At 44.0% G+C, this 27,564-nt stretch overlaps 1 protein-coding gene across 36 annotated transcripts in view; it reads left to right on the top strand.

Moving 5' to 3' along the window:
- BASP1 (brain abundant membrane attached signal protein 1) overlaps positions 1–27,564 on the top strand; it is a 1,209,505-nt gene that overhangs the window by 912,802 nt on the left and 269,139 nt on the right. Inside the window, exon 1 of one of the 36 annotated variants that reach the window (XM_050794750.1) lies at positions 13,154–13,157. The exons of 33 other annotated variants lie outside the window; for them this stretch is intronic. The gene's annotated coding sequence lies outside the window, so the exon portion shown is untranslated. Of the gene's footprint in view, positions 1–13,153; positions 13,158–16,243; positions 16,248–27,023; positions 27,029–27,564 lie in introns of those variants that run through there. 2 more of the 36 variants (XM_050794730.1, XM_050794755.1) reach the window with 2 other exon arrangements.

Genomic DNA, 27,564 nt, shown 5'->3' with positions numbered 1-27,564 from the left:
ATTACAGGCATGAGCCATCGCGCCCGGCCAACACATTATTTCTTTGCACGTGCTGTGAAGTATGTATTTTTATTGTCTTAATTTTATAGATCAACTGAGGTTAAATTACTTATGGGTAGCAGGTGGCCAGTTAACCTATGTAGTCCAGCTTCAGCGACCTGGTTTTGAGCATCTTTACTGTGCTGATTTAGAATAATTTAAGTAGTCGAACAAGTTGGTCCAAAATGCAATAATAAACAGCTGAATAAAATGAAAGAGACTAAACTGCTGATAAGACAAATTGAGGATCAAATCATCACAATTTCCACATTGATGAATAAAATAGGAGTGAATGAAGAGACCAGATGGAAAACAAAATTACTTACGTAAAGGAAAGTTTTATGATTATCAAATTGAATGGAGAGGGAGAAGACACACCTTGAAAATGATTGAAGAGGAGGTAAGTTATACAGAGGACAGACGTGGTGCAAAGTAAGAATAGTGGCAGAGAACTGAAAAGTGATACAGAAAAAGTATTCAATGACATAAAAAAAGAGAATATTCCTGAAATAAAGGAAAAATGGAATCTGAGCTAGAAAAATCACTGTGTTCTTTAGGAAATTTTCCTATACAACAACTAACTCTAAACTGTGTCTTGATGAAATCATTGCATTTCAAGGAGGCCCCTACAAAAGGGAAATATGACCTCATCTTTTCTCCTTCCCTCCCTCCCTCCCTCCCTTCCTTTCTTCCTTCCTTCCTTTCTTTTCTTTCTTTCTTCTTTTTTTTTTGAGACAGAGTCTTGCTCTGTCACCTGGGCTGGAGTGCAGTGGTGTGATCTCGGCTCACTGCAAGCTCTGCCTCCCGGGTTCCCACCATTCTCCTGCTTCAGCCTCCTGAGTAGCTGGGACTACAGGTGCCCACCACGATGCCTGGCTAATTATTTGTATTTTTAGTAGAGATGGGGTTTCACTTGTATTAGCCAGGATAGTCTCCATCTCCTGACCTCGTGATTCGCCCCCCTCCGCCTCCCAAAGTGCTGGGATTACAGGCGTGAGCCACCACACCTGGCTTCTTTTCTTTCTTTCTTCATTCCTTCTTTTGTTTATTTCTCTTTCTTCTTTTCTTTCTCTCCTTCCTTCCCTCTCTCCTTCTCTTTTTCTTTCTCTCCCCCTCTCTCCCTCTCTCTCTCCTTCCTTCCTTCCTTCTTTCTTTCTTTCCTTCTCTTTCTTTTCTTTCTTTCCTTCTTTCTGACAGGGTCTTGCTCTGTTGCTCAGGCTGAAGTACACTGGCATGATCAGGGCTCACTGCAACCTTGACCTCCCGGGCTTACTGAGCAATCCTTCTGCCTCAGCCTCCTGAGTAGCTGGGACTACAAGTGCCCACCACCATACCCAGCTAATGACATTATATTTCTTTCCTTTTTTTTTTTTTCCCGAGATGGAGTCTCGCTTTGTCACCCAGGCTGGAGTGCAGTGGTGTGATCTTGGCTCACTGCAACCTCCACCTCCTGGGTTCAAGTGATTCTCCTGCCTCAGCCTCCCGAGTACCTGAAACTATAGGCGCCCACTACCACACCCAGCTAATCTTTGTATTTTTAATAGAGACAGGGTTTCACCGTGTTAGCCAGGATGGTTTCAATCTCCTGACCTCGTGATCTGCCCACCTTGGCCTCCCAAAGGGCTGGGATTACAGGCATGAGCCACCTCGCCCAGACACTCACATTATATTTCTTGACAACAAATGTAATGTCAGAAGACAAAAGAGAAATGTCTGCTAGGTTCTGAGGAAAGAAAAGAGGGACACAGATGTTTTATGTCAAGTTGTTATTCAAGTCTAAAAGCAGTAGTCTTTCTCAAATATGAATAATATCCTATGATTAGCATTTAATGCATATAAATATAGGACTAATACTAAAGAATTATGGGAACTGGCCGGGTGCGGTGGCCTGTAATCCCAGCAGTTTGGGGGGCCGAGGTGGGTGGATCACCTGAGGTCGGGAGTTCGAGACCAGCCTGACCAATATGGTGAAAGCTTCAGTAGACAGGCTCCACTAAAAATACTAAAATTAGCCAGGCTGTGGTGGCATGCACCTGTAACCCCAGCTACTCAGGAGGCTGAGGCAGGAGAATCACTTGAACCTGGGAGGTGGAGGTTGGTTGCAGTGAACCAAGATCATGCCACTGCACTCCAGCCTAGGCGACAGAGGGAGACCTTTTTTATGAAAAAAAAAGGAAAGAAAGAAAGAAAGAATTATAGGAATCAAGCTTACAAAGGCAAACATATGTATTTTAAGCCTTGACAAAACAAAATATAATTCATAACTATCAACCTTGGAAGAGGAGGATGGAGTTAGCACTTCCTTTGGTTTCATGTGAACTCCTTTCTCTTCTACTAAAATACCGTAAAAGGACTGTATTACTATTATAATCTAATTTGAATAACCATTTTAATTTACATGCCCTTTTTAATATTTATTTGTTATTTCAGTGAATGAATTTGTGAGTCTATGGTTTTCTGGATTGAGGGCCACCTTAATGTCTCAGGAGTTATTTCTGGGTGTTTTTGAGAGTATTAAATGATTTTATATTTTGCTCTTTGCATTTTTCTTCATCACTTAAATGTTTTATAATGAGTGTGCGCTTTTAAAGAATAAAACAAGGAGTTCCAGACCAGTCCAGGCAACATGACAAAACTCCGTCTCTACAAAAAATACAAGGATAGCTGGGCAGGGTGGTGTTGCCTGTAGTACCAGCTACTGGGGAGGCTGAGGTGGGAGGATCACATCAGCCTGGGAGTTAGGAGGCTGCAGTGAACTCTGATGGTGCCACGGCACAGCAGCCTGGGTAACAGAACCAGACTGTGTCTCAAGAAAAAAAAAAAAAAAAAAAAAAAAAACAATAAAGTAACTCTTAAGAGAAAGAAACAAGTCCATATAAGTCCAATCTTGAGAAAGTCCTTTCTGGATTTTCCAGCTACCCCTTAAGATCCCAGCCTGCCATCAAAATCTGGCTCTAGGGCACGTGTTCTCAGCATCTCCAGAGGGCTGTGTCAGGGGCCATAATTAAAAAAAAAAAAAAAAAAAAAAAAAAAAAAGAGGCCGGGCGCAGTGGCTCAAGCCTGTAATCCCAGCACTTTGGGAGGCTGAGACAGGCGGATCATGAGGTCGGGAGATCGAGACCATCCTGGCTAACACGGTGAAACCCCGTCTCTACTAAAAAATACAAAAAACTAGCTGGGCGAGGTGGCGGGCGCCTGTAATCCCAGCTACTCGGGAGGCTGAGGCAGGAGAATGGCGTAAACTCAGGAGGCAGAGCTTGCAGTCAGCTGAGATCTGGCCACTGCACTCCAGCCTGGGTGACAGAGCCAGACTCCGTCTCAAAAAAAAAAAAGGAAGAAAAACAAAACATCTAGCTCTCCCATAGACTAATTAAAGTGACTCATCACCATGCTGAGGTTTCTTCCCTGTCACAGAGTAAACAGAGAGATGCTATCATTTGTCTAAGTAACTGAATACTTTTTTTAGTGACTTGAGAGGCTGCGAGAGAGAACTAGTTAATGAGAGTAAGAAGCACACCAATTTTTGAAAGTACAAGAACATCTGGGAAGCAACCTAAATTTTTCATACTGTTGTAACTGTGTTTCCATTTCTTCCTAGAGTGACAAATTCTAGCAGTTTCATTGTAAAGTAAGAGTTTTGTAGGGGAGTTTAACCCCTTTCTTTCCTTTCACTTGGAGCCTCAGCTGGTCTTGGCTCTGTCCAGTCCCTCACATCACTTTTCTGCCTGGGAGGCAGTGGATTCTTCAGGTATGAAAAGCATTGTGGCTGGGCAGGTGGCTCATGCCTGTAATCCCAGCACACCGGGAGGCCGACGCGAGTGGATCACCTGAGGTCAGGAGTTCCAGACCAGCCTGACCAACATGGCGAAAGCCCGTCTCTAGTAAAAATACAAAAATTAGCCGGGCACAGTGGCAGGCACCTTTAGTCCCAGCTGCTTGGGAGGCTGACGCAGGAGAATGGCTTGAACCTGGGAGGTGGAAGTTGCAATGAGCCGAGATCGCGCCACTGCACTCCGGCCTTGGCAACAGAGCCAGACTAAGTCTCAAAAAAAAAAAGAAAAAAGAAAAAAAGAAAAAGAAAAGCATTGTGCAGACGTGTATTTGATGCTGGTTGCATGAAGCTTAGATGACAAAAGCATTTACATATGAGAAAATGCTAATGTGACTAATGTTTAAGACTAATTCTTATTTAATAGAGAATATAATCATAACATTCTAGGTGGTAGGATGTGTGTGTGTGTGTATTAATTTTTTTTTTTAATTTTTTGAGACAAAGTCTGGCTCTGTTGCCCAGGCTGGAGTGCAGTGGCACGATCTCCACTCACTACAACCTCAACCTCACGGGCTTTGGTGATCTTCCCATCTCAGCCTCCCGATGGAGGCTGGGACTACAGGCACACACCATCGTGCCCGGCTAATTTTCCATATTTTTTGTAGAGACGAGGTTTCACCATGTTTCCCAGACTGGTCTCAAACTCCTGGGCTCAAAGTGATCTGCCCGCCTTTGGCTCCCAAAGTACTAGGATTATAAGCGTGAGCCATTGCACTGGCCTGGATATATATTCTTTACATTTTTCCTTATTTTGCAAAATTTGAAAAATGAACACATTTATGTCCAGAAAAAAAATATATATATATAATTAAATCAGAGATTCTGCAAGGGATTTTAAAAATATTTATATTCCCTAACTATTCCTGCTCACAACAAAACAATTATATTAATTTCTCTTTTAAAAGTTATACCCTTAAAGGAGGCCAACAGTTTACAAAGGAAATTTAGAACAAATAAAAGGAAATAACTTCTTCATGTGACTTGTGGTCAGCTAGAGGAATTTGCTATCAAAGAAGGTCAACCGGTCAAACACAGTCCTTGGGTGGTTTGCAAGGCCAGGGAAATAAAGCCGTCTTCAGGTAGTAATTGCTGGAGGACGGGAGCATCGTCTTGGGAGGCAGGCAGGAGCTGCCCTAATTGGCCGTTGCTAGAGGGAACAAAATGTCCAGTTTTAGTGCAAAGAAAAGTTTCAGCTTGAACTGGTAATAGGAACATCCTCTCGACCTTGATTTGGATATTCGGAACAAAATGCTGCTGATGAATGGCTCATTCAAACTGAAGCTACTTTCGTTTTAATGCCATATTTGACCTTTGGTCAGGCCAATGGACTCACACTAATTGGTGGCCATGTGGTAGTCACTGCTATTCATGCATGCACTGGATCTTTTACTGAATTTAAAGGTCCTGGGCCAGGCCCTGGCAACACAAAAGGGCTCAATGTCTACCAAGGAAAACAGGTACTTTTAAAAAATAATAACTCACATCTGTAATCCCAGCACTTTGGGAGGCCGAGGTGGGCAGATCATGAGGTCAAGAGATCAAGACCATCCTGGCCAACATGGTGAAACCCCGTCTCTACTAAAAAAAATACAAAAATTAGGTGGGTGTGGTGGCGCATGCCTGTAGTCCCAGCTACTTGGGAGGCTGAGGCAGGAGAATTGCTTGAACCTGCGGGGGCAGAGGTTGCAGTGAGCTAAGATCGCACCACTGCACACCAACCTGGCCACTCTGGGCAACAAGAGCAAAACTCCGTCTCAAAAAAGAAAGCAATAATAATAATAGAACAACTCACTAACACCATGATACAAGTGTGAATAAAGTGCTATGGGTGAGAGGTGAAGCCAGCTAGACTTCCTGGGTCCAGTGGGGACTTGGAGAAATTTTCTGTCTAGCTAAAGGATTATAAACACACCAATCAGTCCTCTGTGTCTAGCTAAAGGTTTGTAAATGCACCAATCAACATTCTCTAAAAATGCACCAATCAGTGCTCTGTGTCTAGTTAAAGGTTTGTAAACGTGCCAATCAGCATTCTGTAAAATGGACCAATCAGCTTTCTGTAAAATGGACCAATCAGCAGGATGTGGGCAGGGCCAAATAAGGGAATAAAAACTGGCCATCCCAGGCAACCTGCTGGGGTCCCCTTCCATGCCGTGGAAGGTTTGTTCTTTTGTTCTTCACAATAAATCTTGCTGCTGCTCACTCTTTGGGTCCACACAACTTTTATGAGGTGTAAAACTCACTGTGAAGGTCTGCGGCTTCACTCCTGAAGTCAGCGAGACCACGAACCCACCAGAAGGAAGAAACTCTGGACACATCTGAACATCTGAAGGAACAAACTCCGGACACACCATCTTTAAGAACTGTAACACTGCGAGGGTCCGCAGCTTCATTCTTGAAGTCAGCGAGACCAAGAACCCACTGGAAGGAATAAATTCTGGACGCATGGGGACATAAAAGGAATTCATTTTGCTGAGTTGGGGATCAGGAAATGTATTTTCCCAAACTTTCTTAAGAGTCCTTCTTGAATACTTGCTGAAAGACAAATTCCTTAGCCCCATCCTTGACATACTGAAGAAGGTCCGAGGGAGAGGCCAGAAATCCCTATACTTAACAAGTGCCCTGGGGGCCATTTGGGAAACTTGAGTAGGTAGGAGTTTGCCACGTGAAATGGGGGACAGGGTTTACTCAGGATAAATAAGTGCTCCTGTGTATATGTATCACCTCTAAGTATATGAATCACCCCAGGATGTATTAAAATGCAGATTTGGATTCAGTAGGTCTAGGTTGGGTCCAGGATTTCATTTCTAATAGGCTCCCAGTTATGTCAAATCTGCTGTCCAACCAGCCACACTGAGCAGCAGGCTTTTATCTCTATAAGACTTCTTGACCAGGCACGGTGACTCACACCTGTAATCCCAGTACTTTGGGAGGCCAAGGCGTGTGGATCACTTGAGGTCAGGAGTTTGAGACCAACCTGGCCAACATGCTGAAACCCCATCTGTACCAAAAATACACAAATTAGCCAGATGTGGTGGTGGGCGCCTGTGATCTCAGTTATTCAAGAGGCTGAGGCAGAATTTCTTGAGTCCTGGAGGTGGAGGATGCAGTGCGCCAAGATCGTGCCACTGACTATACCCCAGCCTGGGCAACAGAACAAGACTCTCTCAAAAAAAAGAGGACTTCTCATTGTCTTTACCATAGAGTACTGAACAATGTCCTTGGTGATACAACCTCTTTCCCCTCTGCAGTCTAGTCTTTTCCTCACTCCACCCTGCTTTATGTTCCAACAAACTGAATTGTGATTTTTCTTTTTTTTTTTTTTTTTTTTTTTTTTTTTTTTTTTTGAGACGGAGTCTCGCTCTGTCGCCCAGGCTGGAGTGCAGTGGCCGGATCTCGGCTCACTGCAAGCTCCGCCTCCCGGGTTTACGCCATTCTCCTGCCTCAGCCTCCCGAGTAGCTGGGACTACAGGCGCCAGCCACCTCGCCCGGCTAGTTTTTTGTATTTTTTTTAGTAGAGACGGGGTTTCACCGTGTTAGCCAGGATGGTCTCGATCTCCTGACCTCGTGATCCGCCCGTCTCGGCCTCCCAAAGTGCTGGGATTACAGGCTTGAGCCACCGCGCCTGGCCTGAATTGTGATTTTTCTAAGGACACTGGCATGTATCTCCTCTTCTACCTGCCCTCTTTCTCTCTGTTCAGCAAGCAGAGAGAAATTCCAGTCCGAGATTCAGATTCCCATGCATTCATAATGTGTCCAGAACTGGTTCCTTCTGGTGGGTTCTTGGTCTCAACGACTTCAAGAATGAAGCTGCAGACCCTCGCAGTGAGTGTTACAGTTCTTAAAGATGGTGTGTCCAGACTTTGTTCCTTCAGATGTTCAAATGTGTCCAGAGTTTCTTCCTTCCGGTGGGTTTGTGGTCTCGCTGACTTCAAAAGTGAAGCCGCAAACCCTTGCAGCCACTGTTACAGCTCATAAAGGTGGCATGTCCAGAGTTGTTTGTTCCTCCCAGTGGACTCCTGGTCTCGCTGACTTCAGGAATGAAGCTGCAGACCCCCACGGTGAGTGTTACAGCTCATAAAGGTAGTGTGGACCCAAAGAGTGAGCAACAGCAAGATTTATCATGAAGAGCAAAAGAACAAACCTTCCAGAACACGGAAGAGGAACCCACCAGGTTGCTGCTGTTGGTTTGGGTGGCCAGCTTTTATTCCCTTATTTGGCCCTACCCATGTCCTGCTGATTGGTCCATTTTACAGAGTGCTGATTGGTCCATTTACAGAGTACTGATTGGTCCATTTTTACAGAGTGCTGGTTGGTGTGTTTACAAACCTTTAGCTAGACACAGAGCGCTGATTGGTGCATTTTTAGAGTGCTGATTGGTGCGTTTACAAACCGTTAGCTAGACAGAAAAGTTCTCCAAGTCTCCACCCACCCAGAAGCCCAGCCAGCTTCACCTCTCAAATAAGACCCCAGCATCAGGAGAATTTCCTCCAGGAAACATTCCCTGACCCCAAATCTGGGGTAGGCACCCTTCTTGAGCCTCTAACTCTCCCTGCCACACTGACCTGGTGGTTTGGTCATCCGACTTCCTTCCCACTCCATGATCTGTTTCTCTAATCCCAGGACACACAGCCTGGCTTTGAGGAGCTGCTTTGGTTGTTCATGAGTTGAATTGGATTAGATGAAAGGTTCATGTCAAACAGCTTGGCAAACATTTGCAGAGGCTCAAAGATGGGAAAGTCGTGTGAGGTGACTGTAGGACCCACGTGATAGTGCAATGTGAGTCCTGTGAATCACAGGGAAAAGGGAACTGAAAATACAGCGGGGCGTGTCTTGTACGACTTCACCCTGCAGCAACCAGCCAGTATTGAACTGTGGATCTCAGGTTTAACCTTATTCTGAGTCAAACCTTTGAGAACCCGACGAGAGCTATGGGCCCCACCTCCTAAAAAATGACCATATGAACAAAAAGACATAAAGACAAGAGCTTGCAAATGATTTCAGGGGCAGTTTAGAGACTCCCTGAAGCCTGCGGACCCCATGTTAAGAACTTTGACTTCGAAGGAGATCCCGTGGGGATAGCACTGTAACTGCCTGTGGTACCAGATGGGTTACAGGAAGCCCTTGGGCTGTTTCTTGAACACGGTTGTTGGAACACAACTACCCCAGTTCATTTCTGTATTGCCTCTGCTTGCTTTTGAGCTCTAAATGCAGAGCTGACTAGTTACAGCAGAGACCTTCCGGCCTGCAACGCCTGACCTGTTTCCTGCCTGGCCCTTTACAGAAAGGGTTTCTGACTCCTGGAATAGTGTGCAGCGGTGTGACCAGAGGAGACGCCACGAGTGTGCAGGTCCAGTGGGTTTTCTACATATACATTCTGCCTTTGGCAAACGAATGAAAGAGAGAGAGAGAGAGAGGAAGAAAAGAAAGAGAAGACTTCATGCATTTTTTTTCTTTTTTGTGAGACGGAGTTTTGCTTTGTGGCCCAGGCTGAAGTGCAGTGGCGCCATACCTGCTCACTACAAGCTGCGCCTCCCGGGTTCACACCATTCTCCTGCCTCAGCCTCCCGAGTAGCTGGGACTACAGGCGCCCACCACCATGCCCGGCTAATTTTTGTATTTTTAGTAGAGACGGGGTTTCACCGTGTTAGCCAGGATGGTCTCGATCTCCTGACCTCGTGATCCGCCCGCCTGGGCCTCCCAAAGTGCTGGGATTACAGACATGAGCCACTGCGCCCGGCCTAAGACTTTATGCATTTTAAACTGTTTTTCCTTTTCCAGGCTAAAGCCAAATAAACATAAAAAACAAAACCCAGAAAATCCTGGTGCCAAATAGTGACATGGTCATTTAAAATTTTAAGACCAGACATTTAAAATTATATAAGTATTTTACGATGGGTATGGTGGCTCACGCCTGTAATTCTAACATTTTGGGAGGCTGAGGTAGGAGGTTCTTTTGAACCCAGGAGTTACAGACCAGCCTGGGTAACATGGTGAGACCCTGTCTCTACAAAAAATTTTAAAAATTAGTGGGGTGTGGTGACACATGTCTGTAGTCCCAGCTCCTCAGAAGGCTGGGGCAGAAGGATTGCTGGAGCCCAGGAGATTGAGGCTGCAATGAGCTGTGACCACACTACTGCATTGCAGCCTGGAAAACAGAGCAAGAAACTGATTTAAAAAGGAAATATATATATGTTTACATATATAAAATATATTTATATATAATCATAAATATACATGTAATTAATTAAATTGAAAGACTAAGATCTAAGATCTGGCCTGTTCTATTATTTCTGGCAAAGAAGTGTAAAATTTTAAATTGTAATTTAAGTTGGCTTGAAAGACCAAAGATCTCCAATCCCGCCTTTCTCCACTAGGGCAAAGAGGTGGTAGCCGGGAAGGAAAGCACAGATTGTGTCAGACACAGCGGGAAAGCTTCTTCTGTGACGGTAGGTAAATTATTTAGCTACAAAGCATTTCCGTTTCCTCTTTTGTAGCATAGAATAACAGATGCTTATTTTCCCAAGGATTGTTGTGAAGATTAAATTATATAATGCAGGTCTGTGTGGATTTTATTTGGTCCAGATCTCCATAAAGAGGACTCCAATTATAAAGTGATCCAGGGATGTTTAGTAAATCCAACCCATAGCAAAGGATCTGGCGTATATTTGTTTCCGTGTAAAAGCTTTCCTACAAATGATGAGTGGCAAGAGCCTTTTCTAAACTTCCTAAGATGGAAATGTCTTTTAATGAATGAGGGGTGATCCAAACAGAAGCAATTTCGAACTAGATTATATTGAGGTCAGAAGCAAATTATGCAAGAGGTAACTTCCAAGTGTTAAATAAAAAAGAAAAATAACTCATTGACGATGTGAGGTCGGTGTGGCCAACTAGGAAATTCACCATTTTCATTTACCTGACATCTGCCCTTTCAACCCTCTTCCCCCCTCCTTAGCCATCATTCATTTCATTCCCATCAGAAATATTTAAAGAACCCTTTGTAACAACTCCACAGTTGTAGGTTGGGATACAATTTCTCCCTTAAGTCCTTCATAGGGCCCTTTTGTTTTCTGCCTGCTCATAATCTCTCAGCATGGATGTTGCAACAATGTATGGGATGTGCTTGCATTTCCTCTTTCTTGTTTCTCTTAGACCCCTTAACCAAGGTTCCCAAGCACTTGAACACATTAGCTCTTCTTAGAGTATTTTTTAAGTGACACTAAAATATTGAGAGAATAAAGGAGATTATTTTAGGACAAGGCGTAGAAGAAAGAGAAAATACAAGAAGACAATTGCTCTATTTTCTAAAAGATTGGCCAGACACAGTGGCTCATGCCTGTAATCCCAGCACTTTGTGAGACCGAGGTGGGCAGATCACTTGAGTCCAAGAGTTAGAGACTAGCCTGGGCAACGTGGTGAAATCCCATCTCTACCACAAATACAAAAAAATTAGCTGGGTGTGGTGGTGCACACCTGTGGTCCCAGCTACTTGGGAGGCTGAGGTGGGAGGATTGCTTGAGCCTGAGAGGTGAAGGTTGTTACAGTGAGTCAAGATCACAGCACTGCACTCCAGCACAGCACTGCACTCCAGCCTGGGCTATAGAGTAAGGCCCTGTCTCAAAAAATAAAACAAAATATAAAAAAATAAAAGATTAAGTCTCTCCCGCTTGTGGATCTATTGCATATAATGGGGAGTGTGAGACGCCTTCAAACTGAACAGTTAAAAAAAAACACAGAATCTGCCAGAATCACAATGACAAGAAAGATTCTGAATTGTAAAATATAGACAGAGGTTGGGACAATTAAAAAATGAAGAAAATCCTGCGGGAACCCAATGCACTGAGTTTCAACAAGCCTGGGAATCCACTGTCTCTGAGACTCTCACAGCCAGCCAGAGTGATTTTCCTGGGAAGCTTTCTGAGTTGTTCTGCAAGTCCAGAGAAGGCATGGGCCAGCCTGGCTTATTTCCTAGTAAGAGAAGAATGGTCTTATCCACCACCTTCTTTCCAGCACATTGCACAGTTCTGGGGCTGTCACCCCTGCTCTTACTACTGGAAAGAAAAGAAAAAAAAGCAGCAGAGAAAACCACAATTTTGCCCTTTTGTAAGCAAGTGTGATTTTTTCACCTTCAAAAAGCAGATTTGTGAAGCTTCCTTTGTTCATCTCTATAAAGCGCTTTCATTTTTTTGAGAAGGAAAGTGATCCGTGAGTGGGCTTAATCTGATCTAAAATGGAATTATTTAAAATAATGTCACCGTAGTTTGGGATGAATACCTCTTGCTTCTCATTGGAGACATGGCTTTTAGGAAAGAATGAGTTAACTGTCGCTATAGACTGGGGTTCCCTCTAGAGAGTATCCAACTTTCTCTTAAAACTTAAAGCAAATTCATTAGGAAACGGAAGATCAGCAGAAAGTCTCGCCTGGAGTACGATGTTATGGATGAAAGTATATTTCTTCCATGAAAGCTTGGTTTTGGAAGGTATTGTCATTAATGAAAACCCGTGAATCTGACATGACTTTTTTTTTTTTTTTTGTGAGACGGAGTCTCGCTCTGTCGCCCAGGCTGGAGTGGCGCCATCTCGGCTCACTGCAAGCTCTGCCTCCCGGGTTCACGCCATTCTCCTGCCTCAGCCTCCCGAATAGCTGGCACTACAGGCGCCCGCCACCACGCCCGGCTAATTTTTTTGTATTTTTAGTAGAGACGGGGTTTCACCGTGTTAGCCAGGATGGTCTCGATCTCCTGACCTCGTGATCTGCCCGCCTCGGCCTCCCAAAGTGCTAAGATTACAGGCGTGAGCCACCACGCCCAGCCCTGATGTGACTTACTTTTAAAAAGCAGCAATCAATTCCATGTTCTGCCTGGAAGAAAAAACATTTTAGAAATTGTGTGGAGCCCATAGTCTGAGTCTTTTTATTACAGAAGGGTAAATGTTCAAAAAAAAAAAAAAAAAAAAAAAAAAAAAAAAAAAAAAAGGAGGGGGCCAGATGTGGTGTCTTATGCCTGTAATCCTAGCACTTTGGGAGGCCAAGGCGGACAGATCACCTGAGTTCGGGAGTTGGAGACCATCTTGACCAACACAGAGAAAACACGTCTCTACTAAAAATACAAAATTAGCTGGGTGTAGTGGCACATGCCTGTATCCCAGCTACTCAGGAGGCTGAGGCAGGAGAATCGCTTGAACCCGGGAGGCAGAGGTTGCACAGAGCTGAGATTGTGCCATTGCACTCCAGCCTGAGCAACAAGAGCGAAACTCCATCTCAAAAAAAGAGAAAAACAGGTAGTGGGGGGCATGTGCTGCCATAGGGTTATTAAATTTTTATCTTTATTTTGCCAAGAGAAAAGGTTTACATTAATGAATTTCAAAAAGGGACCTTACGATCTTTATTCGCTTTTTCATTTGTTTCTTCCCTAAAGGAAAAGACACAAAGAGCCAGGCGCGGTGGCTCACGCCTGTAATCCCAGCACTCTGGGAGGCGGAAGCGGGTGGATCACCTGAGGTCAGGAGTTCGAGACCAGCCTGGCCAACATGGTGAAACCTCTTCTTAACTAAAAATACAAAAAATTTAGCTGGGCATGGTGGCAGGCGCCTGTAATCCCAGCTACTCAGGAGGCTGAGGCAGGAGAATCACTTGAACCTGGGAGGCGGAGGAGGTTGCAGTGAGTCGTGATCACACCACTGCACTCCAGCCTGGGCAACAAAGCGAGATCTGTCTCAAAGAAAAAAAAGAAAAGAAAAGACACAGAGAAGACACATGATCTTTTCTTTCCATTCACTCTTCCTTTTTCCATCATTCTCCATAACCTCATTGCTGCTGCATGCTACATGGGACTCAGTTTAAATGTGGATGAAAGGGAAGATCTTATGGCTAGATGTAACCACAATGACTCTAACAGTTGGTGAGAGGGAAAATCAAGCTGCCTGGAATGAATTTTGCATGTCAGCTTCTAGATAGACTGGTGTTTTCATGAGCTTTATGACTAATTTGGGGTGTGGTGCTGAAATACAGGGAGGCCTGGCAGAAACAGCGCTTAATACCTTGATGTTGTCCACTGTGGAATTGCCCAGGACATGAAGACGCAATAATGGAATTGGCTGTGTTAAAATAGGATAATGAAAGAAAAGGGAAATACATTTTCTTTATTGGACAGGATACAATATTGTTGTTTTGTTGAAACACTCACATTTCTCATTGTAGAATATGATAGTATCTGTTCGGATAGCTGGATATCTACAGGAGGCACCTGTGTGGTGCAGCCTCTTGGTTAGATGGAATGACTTTCTTCTCAGTTGTAGCATTTCCCAGAAGTCTCTTTGTCTTTTGTCTGACCACAGTGCTTGCGGTCTTTGCAGCACAGGTTGCACAAAGGAGGCTCTTTCCATTCCCTTCAGCAGATGAGCACCAATTTCCTCCGATTTGTGAATGAGTTTTTCCTGGAAAGCTGGTAACTGTTGTTTGGCATACAACCGTTTTTTTGCTGCCGTTTTTATTTTCGGGACTTTTTCATAGGTGCTTGCTCATTTCCTGCAGCTGGGCATGATTTGTCCTTTTTTTTTTTTTTTTTTTTTTTTTTTTTTTGGGACAGAGTTTCGTTCTGTCATCCAGGCTGGGGTGCAATGGCACAATCTTGGCTCACTGCAACCTCTGCCTCCTGGGTTCAAGTGATTCTCCTGCCTCAGCCTCCAGAGTCGCTGGGATTACAGGCACCCGCCACCACGCCCAGCTGATGTTTATATTTTTAGTAGAAATGGGGTTTCACCATGCTGGCCAGGCTGGTCTCGAACTCCTGACCTCAGGTGATCCAACCGCCTCGGCCTCCCAAAGTGCTGGGATTACAGGCGTGAGCCACCACACCTGGCTGATTTGTCCATTATTTCAATAAGCTTGTGCAGAAGAGCAGGAGACAGGGGAAATGCTCAGTCTTCTCTCCCAACTGAATTCCATTTCTCTCCTGACAGAATTCCATTTCTTTTCCTCATTCTTCCGTTTTGAGTCTAGAAGAAGACCCAGAATGTCTGAATGGATGGCAATTTCATCCACTCATCAATTCCTTCAGTAAGCACCTGCTGTTTTCTGGAAGCTTGGGTTAATTCTAGAAGGTAGGCAGCTTTTAAAATAAAAATTGTGCCAGGCACGGTGGCTCACGCCTGTAATCCCAGCACTTTGGGAGGCCGAGGCGGGTGGATCACGAGGTCAGGAGATAGAGACCATCCTGGCTAACACAGTAAAACCCCGTCTCTACTAAAAATACAAAAAAAAATTAGCCAGGTGTGGCAGCGGGCGCCTGTAGTCCCAGCTACTTGGGAGGCTGAGGCAGGAGAATGGCGTGAACCTGGGAGGCGGAACTTGCAGTGAGCCGAGATCGTGCCACGGCACTCCAGCCTGGGAAACTGAGCAAGACTCCGTCTCAAAATATAATAAATAAAATAAAATAAAATAAATAAAAATTGAAGGAAAAGGGGAGATAGAGGTGGATATGAACAAGGAGGATCAAATGAAGACAGAAAACAGGAAGGCAGAGCTAAGAAATTGTAGGAAGAGGAAATGAAGAAAATGAGAAAGAAAAATAAATGGTTTAAATTGATTTTTAAAAATGAACAAAATGGCCGGGCGCGGTGGCTCAAGCCTGTAATCCCAGCACTTTGGGAGGCCGAGACGGGCGGATCACGAGGTCAGGAGATCTAGACCATCCTGGGTAACACCGTGAAACCCCGTCTCTACTAAAAAATACAAAAAACTAGCCGGGCGAGGTGGCGGGCGCCTGTAGTCCCAGCTACTCGGGAGGCTGAGGCAGGAGAATGGCCTAAACCCGGGAGGCGGAGCTTGCAGTGAGCTGAGATCCGGTCACTGCACTCCAGCCTGGGCGACAGAGCGAGACTCCCTCTCAAAAAAAAAAAAAAAAAAAAGAACAAATATAAGATGGACTCAGAGTACTCTAGGTGCAGCTGTTTTTGCCAGTACTGTAAGGACCACATAGATTAATTAGTTTTGGCCTCTATCTTTGAAGAATTTAGAATTAAGAGTAGAAATCAGATGGAAAATATGAGAAGACATATGTCTTTGTCTACCCTTGTTTCCTGAGATTTATATGAAGAGAGCTTTTGAAAGTAGTTAATGGCCAGGCACAGTGACTCACGATTGTAATCCCAGTACTTTGGGAGGCTGAGAGGGGAGGATCACTTGAGCCCAGGAGTTTGAGACCAGCCTGGCCAACATGGCGAAACCCTGTCTCTACTAAAAGTACAAAAATTAGCTGGGCATGGTGGCATGTGCCTGTAACGCCAGCTACTGAAGAGGCTGAGACAGGAGAATTGCTTGAACCCAGGAGGCGAAGGTTGCAGTGAGCCGAGATTGTGCCACTGCACTCCAGTCTGGGGGACAGAGCAAGACTCCATCCCAAAAACAAAAAAGAGTAGTTAATGACCAGACACAGTGACTCAACACATTTTGGGAGGCCGAGGTGGGAGAATCACTTGACCCTAGGAGTTTGAGACTAGCCTGGGCAACATAGCGAGACTCCATCTCTACAAAAAATACAAAAAGTTAGCTGGATGTGGTGGCACCTGCCTGTAGTCTCAGCTGCTTGGGAGGCTCAGGTAGGAGGATTGCTTAGCTCAGGAGGTTGAGGCTGTAGTGAGCCAAGTCATACCACTGCACTCCAGCCTGGGGGACAGAGCAATACTCTGTTAAAAAAAAAATAGTTAACATATTTTACTTCTCTTTGAAAGTGCTTCAAGGCCAGGCGCGGTGGCTCACACCTGTAATCCCAGCACTTTGGGAGTGTGAGGCAGGCAGATCACAAGGTCAGGAGATTGAGATCATCCTGGCTAACACGGTGAAACCCTATCTCTACTAAAAATACAAAAAATTAGCCAGGCGCGGCAGCGTGCTCCTATGGTCTCAGCTACTCAGGACGCTGAGGCAGGAGGATGGCATGAACCCAGGAGGTAGAGCTTGTGGTGAGCCGAGATCATGCCACTGCACTCCAGCCTGGGCGACAGAGTGAGACTCTCTCTCAAAAAAAAAGTGCTTCAAGTAACTTCAAGTAAGCGGAATAACTAAAAAATAGAAAATGCTTAAAATTTGTTCTTGTTCCTTATAAATACCATTTCTGTCTTGCAGTTCAGGCTGGGGGGCTTTGTGGAGATCCCTCTCCTAAGGAGGTGTCCAGGCCTTGGGAGACAATTACTGGGCCATGTCCCCTCCTCTGTAACCAGAAGGCCAGAAGGCAGAACGTGTGCTGACAGTTGAAAGGGAGAAGGGAGCTATTTTCTCCTCCCTTCTAAAGCTGTTAATGTTCTGTGGGCCAGTAAACGATTGTAACAATTGATCTCTGTGTGGTGAATCAGATACTCATTACATCTTGCTGAGCAAGACACTTAACCGAGCAGAATTCCTTTTCTACTGACCTCTTCTCTCCTCTTAATGGGCAGTGATCCCTGAACCACAGGGGCTTGTTGTTGGTCCAGGTCACAGGCTGACAGCCTCCAGCGACACACACAGTAGTTTAAGCAGGAAAGGGAGAGGGGACACTCTTCCATAAAAGGCCTCAGTGTGATCTGCTGTGTGGCAGACAACCGTGCACAGGTCCTTGAAGTATTAAAGAAAGTCAGAGAAAGGAAGTTTGCCCAAGGGTGCTTGTGATATTTTTGGCAGTGATTTTTCTCACTACCTGCACTGTGTGTTTGTGTCTATTATGATGTTTACTGCAACTTGAAAAAGAATAGCTACTAAATTAGGATTTGATTAACTTCTCAGCTGGATCTCACAGAGAAACACCATTTGGGATTGGAGATGTTGTGTTCTCTTTGTGGTTTCATTTTGATGTTAGGATAAGGAAGGGAAAAAACACTTCCAGAAGGCAGAAACAGCTTGTTGTGTCCAGTCCATGGAAGAAACATCAACATGTTTGAAGTGAGCTTTGCAGTTGTTTTGTCTAAAGAGATGAAGGGCTCCAGGCTTTGGCCGCCTCACCATTACATCCTTTTATAATTTTAGTTAGGTTGATGAGGTTTTTTTCCTCAAGATTCTGCCTGATTTCAGCAAATGTCTGGTGCTGCTAGGTAATGTCTTTACTATTAAACCATTTGGATTTTACTCACTTTTCAAGATCAATGGCTTCGTTTGTTGTTATGGAAAGGAGTTAGGAAGCTCCACAACATCTCTTCCACTCTGCCTTCAAGGGATAGTCACAGCACAAATGTGATTGCTTCTGGACTTGTTAAGAGCCCTGAGCAATACAATATGAAATAGTTTAGGCCTGGGCTGGAAGGAAGTGATGAATGCTTTCCTTAGAGGAAGCGACTGGGGATTTGGATGGAGGGATCTCAGGGCAAAACCCCACTTCCTGGAGGATAATTAGTGTGTAGAAAGGTAAGCAGACACTGTGCTCGTAGAAAGTCCCTTGTAATTATCCCAATAGGAATGTGCTCAGGACATATTTTTCCCCTTTATTAAAGGGGTTATGGGACCACTGAATGATCAGCATTTAGCCTCTTGTCCCAAGGAGAATTTCACAAAGGTCAAAGTCCCCTTTCCTTATATTTTGCATACCAGGAGAGTAATATCCAAAAACTAGTGGTCCATTTGTTAATTCGCTTTTTAGATCTCTCTCCATGCATACCATGTATAGTATATACATTCTATTTAGTGTATTATATGATTAATAAAACAACACATAGAAGGGTTGCTTAAAGATCTTAAGTGTGTGTTTGCACTGTCACCCCAATGAGATTTGGAGATTAAAGTTTTCTAAAATCTTGTTTTAGAAACAAGTTTATTATCATCAGTGATAATGAAATATATTTTATTAAATTAGGCTCTTGAAAATCCGTTGGGGAGACATTTCCTCACTAACCCTATGTGATCGTTTAATTTTAATTTAAAAATTGTTTTTGAGACAGGGTCTCACTCTGTTGTTCAGGCTGGAGTGCAGTGGTGCCATCACGGGTCACTGCAGCCTCAATCTCCTTGGCTCAAGCAGTCCTCCTGTCTCAGGCACCACCATGCCTCACGCATTTTAAAATTTTTTGTAGAGATGGGGTCTTGCCACATTGCCCAGGCTATAATTTTTATTTTTAATTTCTACTTTATTAGAATATTGAGTCAATATTGGTCAATCAACAAGTGGATAAAGAAACTGTGGCCGGCCGGGCGCGGTGGCTCAAGCCTGTAATCCCAGCACTTTGGGAGGCCGAGACGGGCGGATCACGAGGTTAGGAGATCGATTCCATCCTGGCGAACACGGTGAAACCCCGTCTCTACTAAAAAAAATACAAAAAACTAGCCGGGCGTGGTGGCGGCGCCTGTAGTCCCAGCTACTCGGGAGGCTGAGACAGGAGAATGGCGGGAACCCGGGGGGCGGAGCTTGCAGTGAGCTGAGATCCGGCCACTGCACTCCAGCCCGGGCGACAGAGCCAGACTCCGTCTCAAAAAAAAGAAACTGTGGCCATAAAACGGAACAAAGTAATGGCATTCACAGCAACCTGGATGGAATTGGAAACTTGCTCTAAGTGAAGTAACTCACAAATGGAAACACAAATGTCGTACGTTCTCACTCGTAAGTGGGAGCTAAGGTATGAGGATGCGAAGGCATTAGAATCATACAGTGGACTTTGGGAATCAGAGAAAAGGGTGGGAAGTGGCTGATGGATAAAAGACTACACACATTGGGTGCAGTGTACACTGCTTGGGTGGTGGGTGCACAAAAATCTCAGAAATCTCCACTAAAGAACGTATTCATGTAACCAAATACCACTTGTTCCCCCAAAACCTATTGAAATTAAAAAAAAAAAAAAAAGTATATTGAGGAGTTGGGAATGGGGTGGGTTTTACTTTCCATTCTTTGGTGTGAATGTGATCCTCAGGCCCTGCCTCTGGGTGTGGAACTGCTGCCTCTTCATCTGCCCGCAGGGAGACGCCTCACAGCGTCCAGGTCTCAAAAATTAGGCAGGGGTTCTTCCCCCTGTGCTGTGCGGTCTGCCTACTGAGCTTTGAAAACACAAGAATCTTTCACCCTGCCATTTGCCCTTGGGTGCTGAGAAGTTGATTATCAGATGTTCATCCTTATTTAGCTATCCCTGGTAATTCTCTCCTGAGGTTTACCTTTCTTTGCCTTTTTCTGATGTGCCAGCTCAAAGATATCTGAGAAAGGAGAAAAGTTACTTTTAAAATAACTTGATAAGTGAGTCAAAGCTTTTTGTGGGCAATCAGTCGACTGTTTCAAACTTAGGAAATTCTGAATTATCCATGGTTAACAGTGTTCGTGAAGAAAGATGTCACCAAAATACGTATAATTTGAAGCCTTTGGTAAACCAACTTATTTCTCCAGCACACTTTAAATTTATTTATTTATTTCGTTTTATTACTATTATTATTATTTGTTTTGAGGCAGACTCTTGCTCTGTTGCCTAGGCTGGAGTGCAATGGTGCAATCATAGTTCATTTCAGCCTGAAACTCCTGGCCTCAAACTATCCTCCCGCCTCAGCCTCCCCAGTAGCTGGGACTACAGGCACATGCCACCATGCCTGACTAATTTTTTAATTATTATTATTATTTTTTTGTAGAGATGGGGGTCTTGCTATATTGCCTGGGCTCATCTCAAACTTCTGGCCTCTAGTGATCCTCCCACCTCAGCCTCCCAAAATGTTGGGATTACAGGTGTGAACCACCTCGCCCAGCCCTTAAACTTATTTTTAGTTAGAGATCCTTTCTTTTTCCTGCCCAATATTTGATTACATTAAGAACCACATAAAATGTGCCTAAAAGCAGTGTGCAGACAAGTGGATTAAAACAGAGCATCAAAAGTAAGGATCAATTGGGCGAGGTGGCTCATGCCTGTAATCCCAGCACTTTGGGAAGTCGAAGTGGGCGGATCATAAGGTCAAGAGATTGAGACCATCCTGGCCAACATGGTGAAACCCCGTCTCTACTAAAAATACAAAAATTAGCTGGGCGTGGTGGCGTGCACCTGTGATCTCAGCTACTCAGGAAGCTGAGGCAGGAGAATCCCTTGAACCCAGGAGGCAGAGGTTGCAGTGAGCCAAGATCACATTACTGCACTCCAGCCTGGGCTACAGAGTGAGACTCTATCTCAAAAAAAAAAAAAAAAAAAAAAAAAAGGCTGGGCGAGGTGACTCATGCCTGTAATCCCAGCACATTGGGAGGCCGAAGCAGGTGGATCACCTGAGATCATGAGTTCAAGACAAGCCTGGCCAACATGGCAAAACCCTGTCTCTACTGAAAATACAAAAATTAGCTGAGAGTAGTGGAGGGCACTTGTAATCCCAGGCTGAGGCAGGAGAATTGCTTGAACCCGGGAGGTGGAGGTTGCAGTGAGCCGAGATTGCGCCACTGCACTCCAGCCTGGGCGACAAGAGTGAAAATCTGTCTAAAAAAAAAAGTAAGGATCATTTACAAATTAAATAACTGTTGAAAAATGGATTTAAGGATTAAAAAGGTATAGGTTTCTTTGTTTTAGCAACCCACTGCTCTTATCATGATTATTACATTTATTAAAACCATCAAAAAAGCAAAGAACAAATTAGGAGAGACAGAAGGTATAATGGTGCTTGCTAGGGCATAGGTTGGGGGTTAGGAGTTTGAATTTAAGTGATACACAGTTTAAATTTGGGAAGATGAAGCAAGTTCTGGCGATAAATGGCGGTGATGGTTGCATAACAATGTGAATGTACTTAATCCTGCTGAGTCATATAATTAAAAATGGCTAAAATTGGCCGGGCACGGTGGCTCACGCCTGTAATCCCAGCACTTTGGGAGGCGAGATGGGCAGATCACGAGGTCAGGAGATCGAGACCATCCTGGCTAACACGGTGAAACCCCATCTCTACTAAAAATACAAAAAATGAGCTGGGCGTGGTGGCGGGCGCCTGTAGTCCCAGCTACTCGGGAGGCTGAGGCAGGAGAATGGCGTGAACCCGGGAGGCGGAGCTTGCAGTGAGCCGAGATTGCACCACTGCATTCCAGCCTGGGCGACAGAACGAGACTCCGTCTCAAAAAAAAAAAAAAAAAAAAAAAAAGGCTAAAATTGTAAGCTTTATATATGCATGTTGTACCACAATAAAGTAGGAAAAAAAAAAAGAGGTCAGGCACGATGGCTAACGCCTGTAATTTCAGCACTTTGGGAGGCCAAGGCAGGCAGATCACCTGAGGTCAGGAGTTCGAGACCAGCCTGGCCAACGTGGCAAAACCCCGTCTCTACTAAAAATACAAAAAAAGTAGCTGGGCCTGGTGGCGGGAGACTGTAATCTCAGCTACTCGGGAGGCTGAGGGAAGAGAATCACTTGAACCTGGGAGCTGGGTGACAGAGCAGGACTCCGTCTCAAAAAAAAAAAATTAGCTGGGTCTGGTGGTGCATGCCTGTAATCCCAGCTGCTCAGGAGGCTGAGGTAGGAGAATCACTTGAACCCAGGAGGCAGAGGCTGCAGTGAGCCAAGATCATGCCACTGCACTCCAGCCTGGGCCACAGAGTGAGACTCCGTCTAAAAAGAAAAAAAAAAAAAAAGAAAAACTAAAAAAAAAAAAGAAAAAGAAAAAAAAGAGTGATGCTAGAATTGGCCAGAAGAAGTTCCCAGTTGAATTCACTAGAAAGTTTGTTGTTTGAGTCTTAGTAGAAAATAAGTAACAGTCTTCTTGAAAGAAATGTCAGGTCTATCTCCGCAGAAAGAAATCAGAGGAAAAACAATCGTAACAGCTTAGCATTTATAGGGTATACAACAGGGAGTAAAACACATGTGAAAAGTATCAAGATAGAAGGCCTTTATTTAAAGTGCGGTTGAAGGCTGCTGACTCACTGGATAACTGAAGTATTTGTGGCTTGAGTAATGGCTAAGCCAAGAATCCTGGAGTCAGTGAGACTCTTTCTTCCTTGGAAAAAGAGAAAAAGGAAAGATCAAGTAAAGTCTATCCCATTCTGTCTTAGATATTTTGTTCAACAATGATTTTGACCAATCCCAAATTCCTCAAATGAGGGAGGAATGTTCCGTGTTTTTGTAACCGTGATTAACTGTGATATTAGTCCAAGAAAGAAGCAGTATCCAGATGGGGCAGGAGGCACAAGGAAAGAGCTAAATTGGGAATTCATTTTTTGTTCCAGTCAGATGACGGGTGTCTTATGGATGGGGTCAATGCCACATCTGATCTCATCCCGAGAAAACACTCTTTAACTAGCTGGGCAAAACGTCTGTACTGAAGTGGGAAGTAATTTGATTGACTAAACATCTGAAGGCTGTGGCTCACACCTGTAATCTCACCCCCTTCAGAGGCCGAGGCTGGTGGATCATCTGAGGTCAGGAGTTCGAGACCAGCCTGGCCAACATGGCGAAACCCCATCTCTACTAAAAATACAAAAATTAGCCAGGTGTGATGGTGGGTGCCTGTAGTCCCAGCCACTTGGGAGACTGAGGCACGAGAATCACTTGAACCCAGGAATTGGAGGTTGTAGTGAGCCGAGATTGTGCCACTGCACTCTAGCTTGGGCATCAGGGCGAGACTCTATCTCAAAACAAAAAATAACAACAACAACAACAGCAAAAAACACATACAAAGAAAACCTTCAAAACATCTGAAGACAATCTTACATTCTTCTGCTATGGTATTTTATCTTACATGATTCTGATACTGATTATTTATCTTCCTAAGGTTGCCTTTATTTCATAGTGTTTTTTGGCATGAATAAAATGATCATTTATGAATCAAGTGCTTGGAACTGCAATGGCCCAGAGATGCAGCTTTCTGCAAAGTCCACACCTACTCGGTTAGCAAGGCTCTCGTTATCTTAGGGAGGCTATTGAGCATGGTCAAGTGAAGAAGTTCCGGAAGCAGACTTCCTGGGTATGAATCCCAGGTCTGCCCCTTACGAGAGACCTCGGACACTGACCCACATCTCTATTTCAGTTTCTCATCTCTAACATGAGAATGATCAGACTAGGCCTTATGTCAAAGGATTGTAATGAAAATATGATTTAAAACATAAGTACTCGGAACAGTGCCCAGTGTATAGGAAGTGGGCTATAAAAGTTGGCTATTATGACTATTAATCATCGATTCTTTGGAGGAAGACATGGCTAAAACAGTGAGGCTGAAAGCTGTTTGGTAATTCTATTGCTTGGGAATCAGAAACCATTCGTCATTTGCATTGGGGAGTTCAAAACTCCTGGTACTATAAGCATGTACAGCTGAAAATAAAATATTGGTGTTAATGAATTGCTCATGCATTCATTCATTTATTGATTCACCATGTGTCAGGCATTGGAGAAACCAAGTCAATTATGGCATGATCATCGACCTAATGATGCTCTGTCTAGTGGTAGAAACACTCAAACAGATTATTATGCAACATGGAGATGCAAAGATAGAGATATATACAAGGTAGTACTGAAATATGATGGAGGGGAACATTAGCTTGGAGTGGGGAAGAGGAAAGAGTCATAATTCTTTGAAGAAGTAATCCCAGAACATACCTCCTTTGTCAAATAAAAAATTAATTATTAAAAATCTGTAAATGTTTCAGTCTGTGTCTTCAGAATATACGGATTTTCTCTTTCAACATAATCAAAATACCATTATTATTTTTAAAACAAATAACAATGGTTGCTTAACTATGATAAAAAATATCCAGGAGGTTTTCAATCACCTCATCTATGTCATTTTTCTTTTAGTTGGTTTGTTTGAATCAAGAAGTATATGAGGTCACCTTGTGATGAGTAGTTGTCTCTTACCCTATGTAGATTTCCTTTTTTAAAAAAAAATTATTAGCCGGGCGCGGTGGCTCACGCCTGTAATCCCAGCACTTTGGGAGGCCGAGACGGGCGGATCACGAGGTCAGGAGATCGAGACCATCCTGGCTAACACGGTGAAACTCCGTCTCTACTAAAAAATACAAAAAACTAGCCGGGCGAGGTGGCAGGCGCCTATAGTCCCAGCTACACGGGAGGCTGAGGCAGGAGAATGGCATGAACCCGGGAGGCGGAGCTTGCAGTGAGCTGAGATCTGGCCACTGCACTCCAGCCTGGGCGACAGAGCGAGACTCCGTCTCAAAAAAAATAAATAAATAAAATAAAAAAATTTTAAAAAATTATTTATTTATTTATTTTTTTTGGTGACACAGTCAGGGTTTCACTCTGTTGCCCAGGCTGGAGTGCAGTGGTGTGATCACAGCTCACTGCAGCCTTGAACTCCTGGGCTCAAGTAATCCTTCTGTTTTAGTCTCCCAAGTAGCAGGGACTGTAGGCACACACCACACTAGGCTAAGTTTTAACTTTTTTTTCTAGAGACAAGGTCTCATTATGTTGCCCAGGCTGGTCTGGAACTCCTGGGCTCAAGCCATCCTCCTGTCTTGTCCTCCTTACAAGCAAGAGCCAATGTGCCTGGCACTTTTTCTTTTTCCTAATTCCTTGTAACTCATTTGCTGAGGAAACTAGATTGTTTGTCTTGTAGAGTTTTTCATAAATGAGTTTTGCTGATGGCATCTCCATGGTGTTCAGTAACATTTTTCTCTCTTCCTTGTATTTCCTATAAATATCGATTTAGGTCTAGACACTTGTTCAGATTCAAGTTGTTTCTGAGGGAGCAGGGCAGGGCGAGACTACTCTGTAGACAGTGTGGGGCATTTCCAACAGGAGACATGCAGTATCTGGTTGTCTCTCCTTTTGTGATGTTCTCAACCCTTGGTGCTCAACGGGCAGGTCCCTCCATTTACTGGGGTTGTAAAGTGGTCCTATTCAAATTCTATCATTTCTTTAGCTGGAAATCTATAAAGAGAAACTTCTCTCACTTAGTCTTTGCTTATTCAGTGGTGTTCCTAGCACATTAGGAAGGGCATGACAGTTCCTGATTGAAAATTCTTTTTTTTTTTTTTTTTTTTTGAGACAAAATCTCACTCTGTTGCCCAAGCTGGCTTGCAATGGCGTGATGCTCACTGCAGCCTCCACCTCCCGGGTTCAAGCGATTCCCCTGCCTCAGCCTCCCAAGTAGCTGGGACTACAGGCATGCGCCACCATGCCCGGCTAATTTGTGCATTTTTAGTAGAGACGGGGTTTCACCATGTTCCTGATTGAAAATTCTATTCACAGTGCCCACGTGGCATCCCAGGGCTCTAAATCTTTAAAATCAAAATTCTATCCAGTGTACAATTTTACTAAGGCGGTAAGGTGAACAGATGCATTTTTATAAAATCTTGTCATGGGAAGATTTTTTTTTTGCTGTAATATAGCTTTAAAAACACTCTAGCATACCCCCAAGCCTTTAGTAAAAATAGTTGTTTTATTTTAACAGCAATTAGAAAAGATAATCCTGCTAAACTGAAATCCTAGACTACATCTGATATCATTTTAGTTTTCAGTGACCTACTTACTGCATGGCACGATTTACAGTTGAAGTTTATTGCTTTAGCAAAATAATGCTTTGGTCATTCACTTAGGAAAAAAACCCTTTCAACTTTATTCTCTAGTGTGGCATGAAAGCTTTAACACTGAAAATTGGCTCAAGGTTAAGTCATTATTAAAACAATTTTGTGCATCAAGGCTCAAACAGAAGTACCTGTTAGACATGATGCATACAGAGTTTATGTTTCTTAAAAGACTAAGGAAGAGGTGGGGCATGGTGGCTCACACCTATAATTCCAGCACTTTGGGAGGCCTAGGCAGGCGGATCACCTGAGGTCAGGGGTTCGAGAACAGCCTGGCCAACACGGTGAAACACCATCTTTACTAAAAATACAAACATTAGCTGGACGTGATGGTGGGTGCCTGTAGTCCCAGCTACTTGGGAGGTTGAGGCAGGAGAATCGCTTGAACCCGGGAGGGAGAGGTTGCAGTGAGCCAAGGTCACACCATCGCACTCCAGCCTGGGGGGCAAGAGTGAAACTTCGTCTCAAAAAAAAAAAAAAAAAAAAAGACAAGAGAAGAATACATTCCCACCACTGTGTACAGGATGTGTAAACTACACACACATACACACAACACCCACACACACGCAGGTTAACTTAAAATAGCACATTAAAGAAACATTGCACTTTGGATGCTTCGTAAACTTCCCTTGTAAGTCTAGTCCCAAGGGAAATCAGCTGTTTGCATTTGGCTGGTGACATAAAGCATTAAGAGTAGTAGAAACAAGGGTCACCTCTGAGCTGTGGGGGGGACTCGGGTGTGACCTTGAGTCTCCCCAGTCCCTCCAATGAGACACTGGCTGGCCCAGATCTTGACCGGCTTTCCTCTTGCCCTCTTCCTCCACATCACTTAAACCCTTTGTCTCCAACTACATTAGATCTATTCAGTGTTTGCCTTTTTAATGCCTCCACAATTTCTTAATATCTACAAAGAGTGGATTGATTCTCACCCCCAGAATATGCCAGCAGGAAGCGGCGGGGTGTGCATGTTGGCCTGGGCCCAATTTCAGGGACAAGCCAACAAGGGGGAATATTGTCTTTCTTTTCATTCTGTATTCTATTTTTTTTAGAGCATTTTTCTTTCTTATCCAGATTAGTCTGACCTCAGCACAAGACAACTATATATTACTTTTAACGGCAAACTTGAATGTCGCCTGGGTTGCACTGGTGGTTTTCCATGAATGTAATGTGATAATCCCCACGGAGCCACAAACCGCTTATTACTCCTACCCTGATAGAAATACTTAGTTGGCGCTGTTATGATGTCTTTTATTTTTAACCCAGCTGAA

Source organism: Macaca thibetana, chromosome 6 (assembly GCF_024542745.1).
Source record: "Macaca thibetana thibetana isolate TM-01 chromosome 6, ASM2454274v1, whole genome shotgun sequence".
NCBI lineage: Eukaryota > Metazoa > Chordata > Mammalia > Primates > Cercopithecidae > Macaca > Macaca thibetana.
Note: the sequence above shows the minus strand (reverse complement) of the source record. Positions and strands in the feature narration are given on the sequence as shown.